At 39.2% G+C, this 20,533-nt stretch overlaps 1 protein-coding gene across 6 annotated transcripts in view; it reads left to right on the forward strand.

Moving 5' to 3' along the window:
• The window catches only part of LPP (LIM domain containing preferred translocation partner in lipoma), a 653,115-nt gene that overhangs the window by 174,606 nt on the left and 457,976 nt on the right, over positions 1-20,533 (forward strand). For all 6 annotated transcript variants that reach the window (XM_006765861.2, XM_006765860.2, XM_006765862.2 and 3 more), the window contains one exon: positions 1,940-1,988. The gene's annotated coding sequence lies outside the window, so the exon portion shown is untranslated. The remainder of the gene's footprint in view (positions 1-1,939; positions 1,989-20,533) is intronic.

A 20,533-nucleotide genomic window follows, 5' to 3' on the forward strand; every position in this document is an offset into this window, starting at 1 on the left:
ACAAGTAGAGCACTCCCGAATGGGAGGCTGCATTGTGAGTGGGAGGGTCCTTACTGGTTTCCGTGTCAAGGCACATGGTTATTTTTTTTATCTGTTTCATATTAACCATGTAATCATTGATATTTGGTTTCCTTGTTGGTAAAATTGGGGTTATAATGACAATTATTTGAGATAAGACAGTCATGCAGGCCCTGGCAGGTGGGGCTCAGTTGGTTGGGCATCATCCTATGCATGGATGGGTTGCTAGTTCGATTCCTGGTTGGTGCACATACCCAGGTTGCAGTCTCTGTCCCCTATAGGGGACATGCAGGAGGCAATTGATCAATGTCTCCCTTTCACATTGAAATCTCTCTCTCTCTCTCTCTCTCAAAAATCTCTCTCTCTCTCTCTCTCTCTCTCTCTCTCTCTCTCTCCCTCCCCCCTTTCTCCCTCTCCCTTCCTCTTTCTCTAAAAATTAATTTAAAAATCATTAAGAAAAACAAAAACAGTCATGCAATATTTTCCACATGATTAATGTTTTGATTTTGGTGGCATATGACAAGGAGTTTTTGTAGTGCATCTTATCTATCATGTTCTATTCTTTTTTAAAAAAAATGTTTTATTGAATTTTAGGGAGAGAGGAAGAGAGGGAGAGATAGAAACATCTAAGAAAGAGAAACATCAATACCTATCAGCTGCCTCCTGCATGTCCCATGCCGGGGATAGAACCTGCAGCCTGGGCATATGCCCTGACCAGTGACCTCCTGGTGCATAGGCCAATGCTCAACCACTGAGAGACACTGGCCAGGCCCATGTTCTGTTCTTAATCTGATTTGAGTCTTATATGAAAATGGTATATATTACAAAAACTTCCTAGAGGTCTTATAATTCTCAGTAAATCTATCCATTGTAGTAAAGCAAATGCTTTCATTGCAGTCTTATTAGAAGCACCATCTCTCTGAACCTAAGGCATTATATAAGCACAAACTTTAAAAGGACTTGAGATATGTCTGCAGTCTTTTTTAAAAAATATATTTTATTGATTTTTTACAGAGAGGAAGGGAGAGAGATAGAGAGTTAGAAACATTGATGAGAGAGAAACATCGATCAGCTGCCTCCTGCACATCTCCCACTGGGGATGTGATCATCATTTTTATAGCATCATTGTTTCATCATAAAAACAGGCTCATAGAAAGAAATATTATAGTTGTGTGTATCACCACTGTCCATATATATTGTTATGAAATAATGGAGGAAAATTTTCCAAATAATGTTTAAGTGAGCTTTGGCTATAAAGCAGATATTATAATCTTCATTTACATATAAGGAAATTGACACTCAGATAGTAACTTGCCTAAGGCCATTGGTGAGAGGAAGACAAGTTTGACTAGCTCTAAATCCCATGTGTGTGTGTGTCCTACTTCCTCATGTCAGTCAAATAGTTAGTTTTATCTTATTATTCCCCCTTTAACCAATCTAGTAGATCAAGTCAATGAGCTGTTAAGTCTCTGTGTTTTCCCAACCTCATTTATTAGGAGAAACTGAGGTATAAGGAAAAAGATCACTAGACCAGAGGGTCCAAAATCATACCCTGCCCTATACTGTACTATGTAGTTTTGGCAAGTTACTTACCTTTCCTGAACCCCATTTCCACATCTATAAAATGAAGACAATAATACCCACTTCACATGGTATTTGTGCAGTTTATTGTGAGAGAGATGTTGGTTCCCTTCTCATCTTCTCTATCCCTCAGTGAGCTTTTGTTTCCCCACCTATGAAGTCAGTAGAATAATCTCTTCCTGCTTCTTCATCAGGTTGGTGTGGGGTGAAATGCGAATACGAATGTGAAAATGTTTTGCAAAACAAGAAACCACTATGTAGATATAAGAGTTTATGATTATTTAGAAATAAATATGGCTTAGTACCTAAGAGTAATTTTTACCCAATCTTTCATTTACAGACTAGTGTTGAAGTTTGCTGAAGCTTGTGTCCACTGACCATCCTACGAGGTAAGAGAGGATTGACTTCGTGCTTATGAAATGCTAATAGGCATCGTAGGCAATAATGTTTAAAGTTGATTTCACTCCCAACAGAAGAAACACAAAGGTCTTTCATGAGCACCCAAACTGAAGAATGATCAAGACAATGAACTGCCCTCCCTTTATGTCTCCTTGACTTAATTTTCCCTTTCCATTCTTACTCCTTAAGGTTTAATACCAAAAGCTCAAAAATCTGGGCCATGCAGAAGATTTTGATTTAATGAGTATTAAGTGTTTATAATATGCTATGTACTAGAATGTTCTTATCTATTGTCATCTTGTATGCTTCAATACCATGTGACAGGAGGACTTTCTCTCTAGTTTCCTGGCCCCTATTTTTTAAAAAAATATATTTTTGTTGTTTGAGAGAGAAAGGGAGAGAGAGATAGAAACACCAATGATGAGAGAGAATCATTGATCGGCTGTCTCCTGCACACCCCACACTGGGAATAGAGCCTGAAACCAGGCATGTGCACTGACTAGGAATTCAACCATGACCTCCTGGTTCTTAGGTCAATGCTAAACCACTGAGCCATGCCAGCCTGGCTCCTGGCCCCCTTTTTGAGTGCATTTTTCATTCCATTTTGCTGCCAGTTTTACCCGGCTCTGAAGGGACCAAACTTTACTAATTAGGTCCATCGCCATCTCTTATCTGCTCCCCAAAACATCTCAAAAATATATAATCCAAGGTTACAACAACCATAATTCCTGGGAATAATAAAATGAGTTAGAGTCTTGAAATCCAGGACCCATAATATCTGCATGCTACTCTCTTAAAGGACCTGTGTGAAGGAGATTGGCCTTTCCCTGAAGAATACATTCTTCTCAAGTTTGTCCAGAAAATGGATGCCAGAAAAAAAAATTGAAAGAAGCATGATAGTTGTAAAAGTTTCAGAATGTGAATTTTTCCTACCTCTTAACTAGCTGATATCTTCACTTCCAGGTTCTCTCTGCCGAGTTCTATGACATCATTTAGAAGTCTTACGCAAAAAGAGGGGTAGTAGTTAATATGGTATTCCTAACTATAGGATTGGTATCCTAGCATCTTTTTGGAAGATCTGATATCAACATAAAAATAATGTAAATGCTTCTGCTTAATATTTTTATTTCTTTGTTATGTTATTTTCATGATCTTACATGATCTTGAACTTGTAACATGACTTTAGCTACATAGACATTGAAAAGAATTGAAGTTTATCGACATGGCTCCATATTTGTAGGAGTTAGTGATTTAGAATTAAGTGGAAATTATGGTTTTACATTAATATGATTTTCAAAGCTAATATTCACCATAAAATTGAATAAAAAACATGTCATGTGCAAATAAGGCGGGTGGTATATGGATGGCTAAACTCCTCTATAATTAGATCAGATGTAGCAGCCACTTGTGTTAGTTAGATTTTATTCTCATGACTGCAAAGAGAGGGTTACAAGAAATGGTAGTGGCTAAAAATACAAGAATGGCTCCTGCCCATCATTCAATCCCTCTATAGTCCATAAAATACCCCTGAAAAAGTCTCCTTTCTCATGTATTTCATGTATTTTCATGGATAAATATATCATAAAAGAATGACTGTAGACATATAATAATAGATTTTAATAGCTCTGTTAGAGATCTAACTTACTCATTTAGTAACTGCAAACATTATATTAACTTTTCTCCAAGTGCAAATTGTTAAATATTAATAGAATAAGCTTTGAAAAAATGGTAAACTGCCATCCTCCTTTTCACTGAAACCCCATATTGAAACTACAAATAGGGATTTAATCAAGCCTGGAAAAATTGCTCGTAAGAAAGAGGGATTTCCTATCTATCTTGCTCTATCTATCTATCTATCTATCTATCTATCTATCTATCTATCTATCTATCATTTATCCATCTCTTTATATCTTCTGAATTTTGGAGGTAGGTGCTGGTGGGGAGAGAAGGATAAAATCTTTCCAAATAACCTTTGGAAAATGGAGAAGGGAATATCTTAGGACCTGCTATAGAATTTAAAATAATCTTGTGGTAAGAATTGGTATCAGTGGCAGTAATGAAGAGAGAATAACAGTTTAAATAAATAATTAGACTTGACAGTAGATGTGTCAACAGGTACCCACTTAATGAGTATAATCATTGTTTTTCTCTGCTCTTAACGTTGATCCACTGACTGTGGTGTGTTCCCTGTCCCATTTCCAAACCAAGACTATTTAAAGCTGCACTTTATGGAATCTGAAACTGTATACCCTGTTTACTATTTTGAGCTGATACCCAATGTTCTTTAATAGGCAAGATCTGTACTTGAACGAGAACCGGCTTCTGGCCTCCTGAACACCGTTGATTATTCCTGTTTTCCACAGTCTGATTTATTAGCAAGGATGAATAATACCCAATTAATTTTCATGGACTTGTTTATATTGCTAAAGTGACTTGTTTATTACAATTTGATGGAACAGCCCTAGTCTGCCTTAAATCAAATTCATCAGTTATTGTTTTCTGAGGTGGGTATAGAGGCAGTAGTTTTAAATTAAATTATCTTTTGTAGTTATCTGGATAGGATAGCATTGTTTTGGGGAGTGAAGCAGTATGTTTTATGTTATGGTATGTGAACCAGAAGTCATGAGAATCAAATTCTAATCCCAGTTCAGATCATGTCCTTTAGCCAAGTCACTTTTTCTCTCCAGGGCCCACTTCAACATCTCACAACAGATGGAGTAGGACCAGTTGATAAAGGCATTGCTTCTAGTTAAATGTCTTATTATCTGTGATGTTACTTCCGACCTAGCCCCTTCTTTCTCCCTTCTGCTGCTACTTTCCAAAGTCATAGGAAAATTCTATGACTCTACGAGAGACCCTGTGTGAAAGTAGTTATTTTTCTATTTAGCTTTTGAATCTTTTACATACTAAAGGAGCTTGTAATTATACATTTGAATTGATTGGGCATTTATGTGTTGGTCATCCACTACCTCCAGTAACATCAAGTTTCTGGTTAGAAAAATAAAAATAAGTCATCTTTTCCCATGTTTCTCTTCTCCATAACCTGATCTCTTTCCTCCACCCGTTTTCTGATCCAATGAATGATAGGAAGCTGAGGATGAGCTCTTAGCTGTTTGCTGTGCATAGTTGGGAACATCAATAAAGGGAAGACAGATGAAGGAATAATAATCAAGAGAACAGGAGAATAATAGCCAACAGAGAGAAATATAGCTCAAGGCCTGCAATTCCCAGTTGCCGTGCTACACAAGATTAATAACAGCGTCTCTCACTTTCAGGCTTTCTCTCTGCCTTACTCTTGTGGGACTAGGCTGGGACTGAGAAGCAGCTGGAATGAACTTTGCCAAAACCAAACTCATGTTTTCATGACATTTCTAGGTCCAGAGAAGAGAATAGTAATTATTTATTAATTAGAAGATAATGTAGAAGCCTCTGGATATAAACACTACTCATGGTCCTCCTAATACTGAGATACAGACTGTGGAAATCATTTCATTGAGTGTGAGGTTCAAATTCTGTATATAATTTATTGGATATGACTTTGGTGAAGGGATGATCTTCCTTTGAACCTTACTTTCTCCATGAATGGGATGGGAGAAGGAGGAGGGTAGAACAGCTGAGAACAAAGTTTCCCCCAGCCCTGGTTTTCATGAATCTCTGTTTTGCCCTCAGTCCCATAGCAAGTTTGCCCCCAAGTCTGGTCTTGAATTCAGCTCCCCTCTCTCTGAATTGGAAGTCATTATTTCTTGCTCAGTTGACAGTTTACCCTTTCTGTAAAGGTATTTGGCTAATACCGTTGTTTTTTATGTGTGTGTGTGTGTGTGTGTGTGTGTGTGTGTGTGTGTCTGTGGGAATGCACAAGCATATATGTATGTGTGAGTGTGTGTGTGTTTGGGAGTAGGGGAGAGGGATATGGAATATTTGGGAGCTCATATATGAATCTATAAAAAGGTTAGAAAATGTTGTCTATACTTTCAATTTTGTAGACCTTTTGAAGGCCATACTTAGGTTCTAGGTTAAGCAAAAGATAATTTTAGAGTGGGAAGTCAGAGGTGACATTTGAGTAACATACGCTTCCTGTTGTTGTGGGATTTTTTCCCATAATTCACATATTTTTCTACTCGAAGTCTCAGCCTTATTTATGAGCATGACTCTGGCCTTTTACTTGTGTCAAACTAATGAGTGATGTTTTACTATTGAAAATCCTATCCTGCTTGCTTCATTCATTCATTCACTCGTTTTGTGCTGTTCAATACTCAGCACAATTAGTTATATCATACAATATCCTAAATGTCAGCCATTTTAATATATTATTTCATTTAATCTCATAACATAGAAATTATTTTTCCCATTTTTCATATGCAGCAACTAAGATCAGAGAGGTTGAATAATTTGCCCAAAGTCATACAGCTAATAAATAGCACAGTCGGGATTTAAATCTAGATTTGCTCCCAAATAATGTATCTGCAGAGATAATACTGAATACAAATAGGAACAGTGAAGCAATACTATAACCCTTAGAAATCAATTATATGACAGGTAATTAATTAAATGCTTATCTGGTACCTTAATGTAGAATCAGAAATGTTGGATAGTTGTATAAACTGTGTTATAAATAACTCATATTTTTCCTTTTTAAAAAACTCCTCTCAGTTTAGTGGTTTCACTTCCTCCATTTTTGTAAGTGAGAGATGGAGGTGACAAAGAGTGATAAGGGTCAAATTACCCTGATCGTATAGTGAGTTATCAGCTGAATTGGAATTTTAATTCCTTGGGGAATCCATTTGTTGTTTTCTCTCTGTTATATTGAGTGTGGGATTTTAACAGAGATAGACTTCTGACCATGCATAAATCAGCACAAATGCAGATGTGAGCAGCTAGAAATTGGATCGTGCCAAGATGTAATGACTGCCACATGTGTGAAGTTAATGCTCAGTGCTTAACGACCCACTGTGAGTATATGTGGGAGACATGGGAGCCAAGTTGGTGTCAGAGAGGGAAGAGGACTCAGGGATGGTTAGGGCAACACCTTCATCTTGCAGATGGGGACACGGAGGCAGAACAAGAACCAGACTTCATTCCAGCACTCTACTATGATATCTACTGTTTTGATTTTCTATCTTTCTCGACTTATACTCACACAGACAGGCACATATACCTGAATTGGGAAAACAGCATATGAAGCTGCATGACCTTGCATGCATTACTTGGTTTCTTTGGATCTCAGTTTTATTGTCTGTAAAATGGAAATCATACTTGACTGACAGGACTGTTGTTATGATAAGTGAAATACTTTTGTGCTGTTCAATACTCAGAAGCACTGTTGGCAATATAATTAATGATCCTCATCATAGTGAGACAGGCACTGCTGTGCTGTTTTTATAGATGCCATTTCCTATCTTTATCTTGATACTTTTTAGATCTTTGCTTCTCAACATTTGGTTTGAAGACCAGGAATATCCACCTCACTGGGAGCTTGTTAGAAATGCAGATCTTAGGCCACACTCCCAACCTCCTGAATCTCAATCTGCATTTTGACAAGATCCCCAGGTAGTTCATATGCTCATTAGAATATGAAAAGGAATGTTGCAGGCCCCAGATCAATTTCAAGGCTATTGGCCATGGCCTGCTGACAACGATGGGCATGCTGCCAGCATTCTGGGCATGCCTTACCCATGCTTTGCAATAGTGGGAAGAAATCCTGTGAAGTTGCTCCCTGGGAATACTTGAAGGCTGGTTGAAGGCATGCAGCGGGCTTTATCTTTTCAACGCCCTATGTTTCCTCAGAAGTCCTATTCACCAGGGGTCAAACTGGGATTGGATCCCAAGTCTTTCTGTTCCGAATCCATGTTCTTTTCATTAAACTGTGATGTCTCAGTCGAGAGGAATGCTGGGCTGTGTGTGTATGATAACTCTTCATTCTCTGTAGTGTGAATATTTCCACACTGGCTGTTTTACTCTATTACTCAATTCCTAGAGGGGGAGAATTTTTTTTTAAAAAAAATATATAAAAGCTTGAGTTGAAAGCCAGGATCCTGCAGCTTAATCAGTTATTTTCGTTTTTTAATGAGGGTGACTATTGTGAAATAAGTAATTATTAATTACTGAAAACTAATGAAATGTTTTAGTTTCCTTGCTAAAAAAGCATATGGAAGCTAACAGAAAGCATATGGGTGTTTTTTTGGGAAGCATATTGGTGAATGGACAAATTACAGTGGTGCCAATATGCCTTTGCTGTCTGGCTGGGGCCATTGCTGCATGTGCTGGCATCTGAGTTCTCATGGGTTAAAAGTTTGTTTTTGTTTTTTAATTCCCATATGATATGTGCTTTGGATTGCCTCTGGAATTACACAGGTCTGCCTCCTAAATCTTTCTGACTGCTTTCACTCCAACATTACTGGCTGAGTGTCCTTCAGTATAAAATCTTTGCTATAGATCAGTGATGGCGAACCTATGACACGCATGTCAGAGGTGACACGTGAACTCATTTTTTTGGGTTGATTTTTCTTTGTTAAATGGCATTTAAATATATAAAATAAATATCAAAAATATAAGTCTTTGTTTTACTATGGTTGCAAATATCAAAAAATTTCTATATGTAACACGGCACCAGAGTTAAGTTAGGGTTTTTAAAAATGCTGACACGCTGAGCTCAAAAGGTTTGCCATCACTGCTATAGATGGCTGTTTTTATGCTCTTCCTTTGCAGATGTATTTCACCCTCTGCTGTAGACTGGATGGGCCTGCCCAGCTGATGGTTAAGTGTTGAGACTTCCATCTGCCAGTTTACTGCAAGGGGGAAAATCAGTGCCTTTTTAAATGCAGAACTGAACCTCCTTGTCCCACTGGGGCTCTGTAGTCGACCCTGGGCCAGCCATTGACTCTCTGCACTGGACATTTCTTTCTTATAAAACTGGAATGATAATACGAGTACTCCTGTTACTCTATTTGTAGCACATGCCCTTTGCTTCTAGTCTCCTTTCCTTTACGTCTCTTCTTTCTTGCTACACGTTTTGTCAGTCTGATAAATAGCTTGATGGATTTGGAGGTAGTTGAAACTATTTTGGCTGCTCTGGGGATTGCACACACTTTGGCTTGTGATGATCGGAGGTGGCCGAGTGTCAGAAAACTTAGATACTTGGCTGAGTGTCAGAAAACTAAGGTTCCAGAACAACCTGACTTAATAAAGCATTTGCTTAGCACCTACCAAGCAAGGTGGCTTCCTAAGAAATTGAAGGAGGGAGCTGGCAGGTGTGAGAGGTTAATTTGATTCAGGCCAGCCAATACTCAGTGTGATATGTGAGCTCAGTAATTATACTATGTGAATGAGAGAATTTGGGGGACTCCTTATACTTAGGGCTATATTACAAAGCAGAGACTGGAGTTGGCTTTGAGAAATGATTACATGGACTTTGATGTCATATTACAGGGACTTGAGTGGAAATTTCTGGCAGGTAAGGATCAGCTTGAGGTGAGACCCAGAAGCAGGCGAGTACCAGCTTTATCCAGAGAACTGGGCATAGATGACAGAAATGTGTATTTGAGAGAAATCACTTATATTCTGGTGATCCTTGGTCTCTTTATCTGCAAAACATGAGCTTTAGCAATTTGGTTCTCAAGGAGCCTCAAGAGCTCCAACTGGAATTCTACAAGCTCTCTTATTCCACAGCCAGTGAGCCATTTGGCTGAACCCTGGCAGCTGATGGTGTCAATGGCACGGGGCCCAGAACCCAATGTCCTGTTCCCTATCCCAGTGCTCTCCCTACTGCCCCACATAGCATTATGATGATGGGTGGCTGGGGTGACCGTTATTACTGTAATGGTCATTATTATTAGCCTTTAATGTATGAAACATAATTCTAAAATGATCTAAGACATAAAACAAATAAGACATTTAATCATCTTAGTTACTGATGATCTTCCACTGGAGAGGACTGGCTCTGATGAAATGCCACCTTGCTTCATTTCTGCCTGTGTGGGCCTTGCCTTTCTGCCTGGAGGACTAGTGCATGTGCTTCCTCCCAGCAAAGTCTTCTCTCTCTACCCCTGGGCTCTGAAGTATAATCTTAGCATTAGCATGGGACGTTGTTTTATAATTAAACTCTATTTTATATTGCCATTTTTCCATGTTTGCTCTCCTCCTCTCTCCCCTTGTCTCCTGCATACACATATTAGGTTTCTGAATCTTAGGACTACTCTCTGCTTCTCTGAATTTTCTTTAGCTCCTGGCATAGTGCCCTGGACATTATGCTCAATAAAGAAGCACATAATTGTGTTCTTCGGTGTTCCCCCCCACCCCTTGCTTGTTGCTTGTTTTTAAGATGCATATGAGACTTACAAGCTTATAGACTTTCAGAGCTAGAAAGGAACATGAAAATCATCTGTTTAGTTGAGACCCCCTCCAAGGAAAAAAATGACTTACCCTACTTTTCTTGCCCAGATAGCAGCAGGTCTGAGACTGGTGCCCCTATCTGACCAATTAGTAAAGGGATGGTTGGGGCCCGAGCTCCTGCTCCCCACTTAGCAGGCCTTGTCTGGGTTGCTCCTTTCTATGAAGACCATTGAGGATGAGGGTGGTACACATGGCTCTACTGCTGTATGAAACAGATGGAAAGCAGCAGACGATTATTGGGTATCTACTATGTGACGGGTGCTTTTACATTGATTAGCTTGATCAGTTGTTCTAGGTAGAATTCCCATTCCTACATGAGGGAAGCCAGGTTGTACGCAGGACATTTAGCACAAGCCCTTCCCTATACGCTCTGAAGAGCACACAGTAGTGGATATGCGCTTACCTCCTAAAATGTGGGCATAGGGCTTTGCAGAGCAGTCCATGTGATGACTCTAAGACTGTGAAGGCCAGGGAAAGCAAGCAGAGGCTGTGATCAAAACTGAGGTGGTGGCAGGGCATGTATTGACCCAAGTACAAGAGAGGACTCGGGTCTCCCACACTCTCTCTACATATCCAGCACTGAGTCTTTGGAGAGCTGGGACTTGAGGACCTCACACTTGAGTGTTTGTAGTATTGGCTTGTTCTCACCTTTATTACATATTACACCCTCCTCCTCTGAGCCTCCAACACCACTGAGTATGTTTTTCTTCCTTCTATTCATCTTTCTTCTTCCCTTCCCTCCTTCTTCTGAGTTAACCCTGGGTGGCCTTCGGTCCTGAAGGCTCTCTGATGGCAGAGTCCTCTGTCCCAGACTGTGAAAATGCTGGCAGGGAAGGCGACATACAAATCTGTTAAATACACAGTAAAAATAGCTTATGATCTATGGGACTCAGTATTAAGCAAGATGATATTAACGAGGTTTGAGTGCTGTTCTGAAATGTGGCAGCTGCACACGCAGATTGGCTGCGTTTCCTCCCTACCTCTGGCAGCTTGCGAGCAGTGTTGCCATGACACTCCTTGGGCTCTGTTTAGATCAGCTATTTTCTGAAGGAGTCCCTGACCTTCCCCACAATAGAAACCATTGATGTGGTCATGTCAGTGCCTCTGTGGGAGCTGTGTGACTGGCGAGCCCTCAGTTGTCACTTGGAGACTGTTGGAAGCTGTAGGTGAGGGCACCGGCATTGAATGTTTAGGACCAAGAAGGGCTTTAAATATCCTCTGCTCTCGTTTCATGGGTGAAGCTGCTGAAGTTCATTGAGTGGGAGTGACTTGCTCAAGGTCACAGAGTGAAGTGGGGGCAAGGCTGGGGCAGGATAGCAGGTCTCCTGATTCCCAGCCCTCAAATGTTAAGACTTTGTCACACTTATTCCTTCCCAAGGGCCCTTTTCAGCCTGGAAGGCTGTGTGGATGGAGGTGAACCAGGCCTGGGCACATTGCTGTCGCTAGGAATGGGCAGAGGAGGAAATGATCTGGGTAGTGTGGGGGCGATTGATGTCCAGGGTAAATGCCCGGGGTGCCACTCAGCAGTGCCCATCTGCAGAGAGTCTTTTCTGTCAGATTCCAGATTGGTCACTGAGAAGTAGATGCTCAGAGGAGCAGGGGAAAACAAAATCATGTTTATTGCTCCCTTTTGATCTTAAGTAAGACTGGGCATTAAACTACCATAAGAGCCACTGTCAGCACCACTTTTTGGTTATTATTTATTTATTTATTTATTTATTTATTTATTTATTTATTTTACTTTACAGTATTACGTATTCTTCAGGTAGTTCATATATGAAATGCTTTCTCATCCACAAGATTATGGGGTCCTGGGGCAGAAATTGTGACCATATTCCATTCCTTTCTTGCTCCCTCCTTCACTTCCCCTTATACACCCTCTCCCATCTTTCAATCATGGGACCTGGCATAGTCTTAATTCACATATGATGAACATTGAGTAAATTTTTATTGAGCTGAACTGAGTTGAATTCAGGTGATCTCTTAAAATTTTTTATTAATTGACAGTAAAAATGGGCAAATTTTGATTTTGGGGAACAGCGTTCTCACCAATTTGGATTCCGTCAGATTTCTTGTAGAATCGTAATTTTTATAAAACTCAGTATGCTGTCTAGTATTATCTTCACTTTACAATGAAGAAATTAAAGTCATGTAAGCTGCCCAAATTCACTTCAAGTAATAGATGGTGGAGATTTATTTGCATCTGGGTCTTCTGTCTTCAAATGTTATGATGTTACTTCTGCTCCTTCCCAGAACTTAAGGAAGGGTGGTTCCATAACAGTGGCTCAGCTTCTATTGAGGAGTCTCCAATCTTTTAAGGTTATAACCTACCCCTTCAGAATTTAGAAAATTAATTATAAGGACTCAGTTTCCCACAATGACTTATTGTAATGTTTTGAACAATGCTGTGCTGATCCCCCCCGCCCCCCGCCCCCCGTAAGTCAGGAGGAAAACTGCTGTATGCTTTAATTTGCTTATTTGCTATATTATTTAGTTTGAAATGGACTTCAAAATAGTGTATAAGACTCTTTCAACTTTGAATAAATCTGGATACATTCAGCATATCGGGAGCAAAGCCTTCTACCCTAAATGAATTGACTCATCTAGCTAAGAAAAAAAAATGAGAGCACTTTTTTTTAATTACAAAGAAGGATGCAATATTTTTTTTAGTGCTGTAGCTAAAGTCTAGATTTTGGTTGATATTGATGTTTTGTAGGTTTTCCTCAAGATTTGTCATATTCATTAAATAATATCTATTACACTTTTCTAACTTTTATGTGATTTGGACGAGTTTGATTGATAGCATTTCTGCATCCTTTCTAGAAAACCACAAATGTGGAGCAGTCTTTTTTTTTTCCTTTTAAATTATATTCTGAGGAAGAACATCAGTACCTAATTTAAATTTTAGTACAGAAGCAAAGCTTATTTGTAGCGAATACAATATCTTGATTATATATATGTCTTTGTTTCTTTCAGTATCTAACTTTTTTCAAGGTGTTTAAAGAAAATGAGTTGAATAATAATGACATAATTCCCAGAGAGAAAACACATAAGATAGATATGCTTGTAAATCTATTTTTTGTGTTGTGTGTGTGTGTGTGTGTGTGTTTATAAAGTTGTCTGGACTTTGAAAGTACATAATTTTAGAATTACCTAAAAAAAATTGAAATAGAAACTTGGATATTCAGGAGGATGGACAGTTTATATTTTGTTTTACAGCTATAGGTGAAGTGAAAAGTTGTAAAATTGTATTGTTTGGTATTAGATGGGGAGCAAACACTATCTTTATATATTCTTTGAGAACAAAGTTTGTCTTGGGGATCTGGGTATTCTTGCAAGCTTTCTAATTTTTTTCATTCCCCTTTGATGCCCACACTTTGTTTAATTCAATTGAATCAGTTTGCTCTGAACAATGATTTAGAAATCATGTTATTCATTATAAGCAATGCCCATACACACTAAAGGAAAGGAAAAAAAGAAAAAGGAAAAATAGCAGCATTTTGTACCCTTGTTGTGTGTTTGAAGCAGTCAGCCTTACTTTAGAATTGTATATGTGTGTCTCTGCTTCTCTGAGTAGACTGGGAGCCCCCTGAAGACACGAGAAATGTTTTACGTATGTTGGTGGCAATGAATTTTGTGAACTCAGGTGCTTTCAATTAAAACAAGTTTTATAACATCTTTCACTTGAGTTGGCAGGCGTAATCCAAATCTTGTTAGAAGTCATTCTATCACTTTTGAGATCCCTCTGCTTCATAGGCTTTCTGTGGAATGAGGAAACATTGTCCATCTGCCTACTTACAAGAGAAATGGGTAGTTTAGGAATGCAATAGCCTGTTTACATATTGACCCAAACTGTCACTGTAAGAAAAAGTTTCCTGTATTCTAAAGTCTTACAGAGCTAGGGAAAATATTCACGTGTAATATATAGAGTGCATATATATGTATATATATGATCTGTTCCTTGTCACAATATTTTACCCAACGTGCTATTTACAGTAATGAATCAAAATGTCAGATTTAAAAATATGAAGTGTCAAAGTATTCCCACGTTGTGGGAAAGTTTGATGTGACAGTTTGTTAATCATATGACTATTATATCTAATGTGCCTCACAATGTTTTTTTGCTCAATGCTCTTTCTTGTAGGCTTCTCACACTTTTTTAGTGAATTTCTACTTCAAGTTACTAACCCAAGAAACACATTTGGGTTACATGTCTCCCACACCTTACATAAATGCTGCTGTGTTTTTCTATACTTAGAATTGAATGGGTTTCACATCGTTTTAGAGTGGTTTGATTTTGTGCCTGACACATTTATGTATTACAACTAAAAACAATTCTCCTATGTAGTTTTGTTATTTTGACTACATAACCATCACTTGAAACTTTTCACATATAGAGTGGATGTTTGTATTTCTCCAAGTGGGGTTTCCCAAGGTATAATTCACGTGGCCTTATTTGCCATTGCCCACTCCTTAACCTTAGATGCATTTAAACATTTTGCTTAGCATATTGGTTCTATCAAATTCTTCATCCTACTAAAACTGCAGGATCATAGAACATAAATGTTGTATATTTTGGAAAAAGCACCATGGTTTCTTACAAGAACCATGTATATGGCTCTGATACTATCTCTGTGTCCATGGACCACTGTTGATCTCTGGCCTTAGTTTCCTCTGAAGAATTGTCAATGTTGCACTTAGATCAGATCAGTGATTTTAAACTTAGGCTTCAAGGATCCCCAAGGTTTTGGGTGGATGTACAGTCTCAGATGATGGGGTGCAAAGCAAACACTGAGAACTCAGGGACCTTCCACCTGAGTAACTCCACTCTTGCATTTCTTTTAATTTAGTTTTATATACTATTTCATTTAAATAAATGATTCCACTGCTTAAACAACCAACTTACCTACCTATTGACAACCACTCTACTGGACGATCTAGAGTCAGCATTCCCTGACTTGATGGCTTATTTCCGCCATGGCAACAGATCTTGGCTAATCCAGCCGCAGGTTCTATCTGTGCTTTTGTGAGGCCTCCATGGAAGTTGTTTTAGTGGCAAAGGATTCTCCAGAATGAGAGCTGAGTGCAGTACCACCAGCTTAGATCACATCTAGGTCTGATTTTAATTTTTGCATCTTTTTAATCTTAATCACCGTTCCAATTTAATAGATTGCAGGTCAGCAAAGACCATTATTTAGAACAAGTAGAGCCTGGCCATTGTGACTCAGGGGTTGAGCATTGACCTGTGAACCAGGAGGTCATGGTTGGATTTCTGGTCAGGGCACATGTCTGGGCAGTGGGCTGAAACCCCAAGTGGGGCATGCAGGAGGCAGCTGATCTTGATTCTCTCTCATCATTGATGTTTCTATCTTTCTCTTTCTTTCCCTTCCTCTCTGAAATCAATTAAAAATATAAAAAAACCCAACAAGTACAGATATAGGGAAGTATAGAAGCTTTGGCAGATATTTCAGCTCTTTTGGTTAAAGATATGAGTGCTATTGCTTAAGCACTGGAGTTTCAGCCAGTTTGGGAAGGAGGGTGGACACCCACCACTTGGAATTTTAGTTATTGCATCCCTCTCTGCTTCGCTCCATCTCAGACACCCACAGCGATTACCACCTTCATTCACCATGCAGGGCACATCTCTGTGTGTATTCCCCAGAATGGTGGGGTAGGAAGATAAACAGGTGAATTATAAATCTAGGTAGAGATTGTATGCATGACAAATGATCCAGAAACATGAAAAGCCTTTAAGTTTGAATACAATAAAATCAAATTAGAGAAAATGTTTCTCATAGCTAAAAAAAAATGTGTCTTAAAGATGGGAGAAAGGATAAATGACTATTTACGTAGATGCAGAAGCATCATTTTCAAAGTTCCCCAGGAATTAAATTATGGAATTAGTTTTATATAACTCTTTTAATAGCTGAGATTATGAAGGGAGAGAATGGTCAACAGTTTTGTGCATGACACTTTCTTGTAGTGAAATGTCCCTCTGGTAATAAATCACATAAAAACATGTTGCAAGTCTAGACGTGGTTGTTGAATGCCAAGACAAAATATTCTTTTATTGAGTCACATGTCAGCCACTGAGGAAGCACCTGGGTTTTGAGGTAGAGGAAGGAGGGCCCAAAATACATGTGCGGGATAATTAGAAAAAATTCAGGAATGCTTTCTGGCTCATTCCCTGGAGAAATTGGTTTTAAACAAATGTTGAACTCTAGAAGTATACCTTTAAGTCAACCAGGAAGCATTCTATGTATAGTTTTGGTCAAAGTAGAATGGGATAATGGATCCTTGGGATGGAGAGGATGACAGGAGGACAAACCAAAACAAACAAACAAACACTTTGTGATCTTGTTTGTTTAGTTATCTTACTTTTGCAAGGACTTCCTCCTGCCTCCGGTTCCTCCTTGCTAGTGTATAAGTTCAGAGCCTTGTCTGTCTTCTTTGTTTCCCAGTTGTCCAGTAATGTTTGTTTCCCAGTTACCTAGAGTCACACCTGGCTGATTTATGAGCTCAAAAATATGTATTGAATAGATGAGTGATATGGAAATGTAACATTCTTGAGGAAAGAAATATGACCTAAATCTGAACATTCTGGCCTGGCCACTTCTAAACTTCCTGGGACTTTTACTTAATGCTTATTGAGTTAGTATTCTGAGCATTTTGCATCATTAACTCACTTAATCCTCACAACCATCTTCTGAGGATGGTACTGTTATTGCAACCATTTCATAGATGAAAAATTGAGAACTAGAGACATTATACAACTTGCTTGAGATTACCTGGTTCATTAAAGGTAAAGCCAGGACTTGGACTCAGGTAATCTGGCTCCAACTTCTCTCTTAACCAGTAAGTGACATTGTATTTGTATAATGAGTATAATTATTCTTGCTTTCTCTACCTCCCAGCATGTTGTGAGGCTGAAACAAGATGATAGGTATGCAAGCATTAGGGGAGAGGGTGAACCAACTGGGGAAGGCAAGACAGCACACAACTAACTATAAAATACGAAGTAGAAACTTTATACTGAGAAAGTTCATAGAAGTAAAAAGAATGATCATTTCAACTAGAATGGAGGGGAGGGGATCAAGGAAAAGGGACATTTGACTTGGCCTTGAATGAGTGGGATTAGGATAAAAGAAGATGTGCAAATGGAATGATGATGGATTAGACTTACTAATATGTAGGGTGCTGAAAAATAAAGTGTTAGTTCATTGAGTGCTGATTAGTTTAGCAAATTCTTTACAAAACAGTGTGTGTTGAGGAGTGGTGAGGAAAAGAGGCTTGTAGAGGAAAGGGAGATAACAGTGAGTAGGGTAGTGAATGGGAAGATGAAAAAGCATACCAAAAATTCTTTATCATCTTTACTATCTTTCTAGGAGTTGATTCTAGGGTAATAGATGGTTACCTATATCATACTTTGACCCTTCATTTTTTTCATGAATACTAATCCAAGGAGATACTGCTCTGAAAAGAGTGATCATATAAGCCTGGAAAGTGCTGCATGTTCTGACACCCTCTGAGGTATTGACAATGTACATTAGCATGCTATGTCTTTTAGGAAGCTTGGTGGGAAAGCCATCAGCTTGCTTTCATTTGACTCTGGGTCTTTGTTTTCCTTTGAACAACCCTAGTTAACATATCTTAGAGGACAAAATTCCTTAGACCTCCAGCAAACCAGCTGGACTGATTTGTGTCCACTTTCCAACAGATCATCTAAGAGTAGAACTGGTTCCATTCTCAGGGCAACCAAAAGCCCTGTTCTGAAAGAAGAAGTTAGAGTACTTATGCCTGTGGAAATTGTTATGTGTCATTTAGAAAGAAAGCTGTGACCAAGATAAACTTGAGAACCTGCAGACCCTCTGAAAAAGTAAGAGTGAGAAGCAGGAAGTGAAGGAGGCTTAGGTCTTGAAATGTAATGCGTCCAAGTGTGAGAGTTATCAACCACAGGAACTCCTTTATCAGGCTGCCCTGTGAACATTTTATGATAAAACACTGTTTAAGTCAGCAGCTTACCAGCTAGTGCCTGAGAGGGCATAATGCCTATTTCCTTCTTTTACCCTGCCTTGGCCTGAATGGAAAAGAAACCCCGTGGATTGTACTGAGTGTCTGACCTCCAGGTTGGATACTGTATTAGGAGGCATCACCAAGTCCCCTTATAAACTGACTAGGTCAGGATTTTTATTTTCTTTCATTTTTAAAATGTGTAATTACATTATATTAAATCATAATCAAATGCTAGCATATTTTGTAAGCTATGTGGGTACTCAGTATGTGTGTGTGTGTTTTTTTTAAATTCTTTATTGTTTAAAGCAGTGGTTCTCAGTCTTCTGGCCCTTTAAATACAGTTCCTCATGTGACCCAACCATACAATTATTTTCGTTGCTACTTCATAACTGTAATGTTTCTACTGTTATGAATCGTAATGCAAATATTTGATATGCAGGATGGTCTTAGGTGACCCCTGTGAAAGGGTCCTTTGACCACCAAAGGGGTCGCGACCCATAGGTTGAGAACCGCTGGTTTAAAGTATTACCATATGTTTCGTTTTCCCCCCATTGACCTCCCCCGGACTACTGCCCTACCCCGCATGCAGCACATGCTCTCACCCCCCTAGTGTCTGTGTCCATTGGTTATGCTTATATACATGCATACAAGTCCTTTGGTTGATTACTTAACCCCCCCTCCCCGCTCCCCGCTGCCTTCCCTCTAAGGTTTGACAGTGTGTTTGATGCTTCTCTGTCTCTGGATCTATTTTTGTTCATCAGTTTATGTTGTTCATTATATTCCACAAATGAGTGAGATCATGTGATATTTATCTTTCTCTAACTGACTTATTTCACTTAGCAAAATGCTCTCCATGTCCATCCATGCTGTTGAGAATGGTAAGAGTTGTTTTTGTTTTTCTTTCAGCAGCATAGTATTTCATTGTGTAGATATACCACAGGTTTTTAATCCACTCATCTGCTGATGGGCACTTAGGCTGTTTAAAAATCTTAGCTATTGTAAATTGTGCTGCTATGAACATAGGGGTGCATATAGCCTTTCTAATTGGTGTATCTAATTTCTTGGGATATAGTCCTAGCAGTGGGATTACTGGGTCAAATGGGAGTTCCATTTTGTAGATGAGGATGCTGACTCCCAGGGTACCTCACTGGTCAGAGTAGATCGTGTTTTACCTCTAGGACCTCTGCCATTTTCCCACCTGTCTGGTGAGCTCATCTTCTTCCAGGTGATAAAAGAGATTCTCCCCTGAATCCCATGGGAGCTCTAATCTGAATTGCATGATGATTGTGTTCTTTATCTCTGTACTAGAGGCCCAGTGCATCAGATTTATGCACTGGGGGGTGGGGTGGGGAGGGGGTTGTCCCTCAGCCCGGCCTGCGCCCTCTCACAGTCCAGGACCCCTCAGGGTATTTCTGACTAATAGTTCCCCAGGGGGAGTGGGCCTAAGCTGGCACTGCTGTGAAGGCTGGAGAGGCTCCCACCACCGCTGCTGCACTCTCCAGCCTCGCGTTGAGCATCTTCCCCCTGGTGGTCAGTGTGCATCATAACGACTGGTCATTCCATCATTTGGTCGATTTGCATATTAACCTTTTATTATATAAATGCTCTCTCTCCTTAATATTCAAAACTTGGGTCTTAGTGACCCTGGAGTCCAAATGTTTATGTTGCACTGCTCTGTCTGCATTCAGCATGCTCTACAGTGTGACTTCCTGGTAACCTTTAGAATTAGACCTTTAACTAACAGGGTACCTCCTCTGTTGCCCATTGTTCTAGACCTTCTTTGCTGACATATTTTGAGTTTCCTGGATTCTGAGCCACTTATTTTTAATGTAATTTCCCACCTCCTGGAATGTACCAGTTACTTTCTTATTTTTTTGCCAGGTCCTCCCTGAACTTACAAACAACACTCTTTAAACTTGCCATGCATTGAAATCATCTGGGGAGCCTTACTCTCAGAAATTATGGTCCACTAGGTCTGAGAACATAGTGTGGGAGAATTTGTACTTCTAACAAACTCTTAGATGATTCTGAAACTGTCAGTTTGTGGTCTCACTTTGATGAGTACAGCTTTAAAGTATAGTTCAGGACCCTTGTTTTTCAGGAAATTTAACTATCTTTTTTCATTTTCTTTCTT

This window comes from Myotis davidii, unplaced genomic scaffold, assembly GCF_000327345.1.
Source record: "Myotis davidii unplaced genomic scaffold, ASM32734v1 scaffold41, whole genome shotgun sequence".
Classification (NCBI taxonomy): domain Eukaryota; kingdom Metazoa; phylum Chordata; class Mammalia; order Chiroptera; family Vespertilionidae; genus Myotis; species Myotis davidii.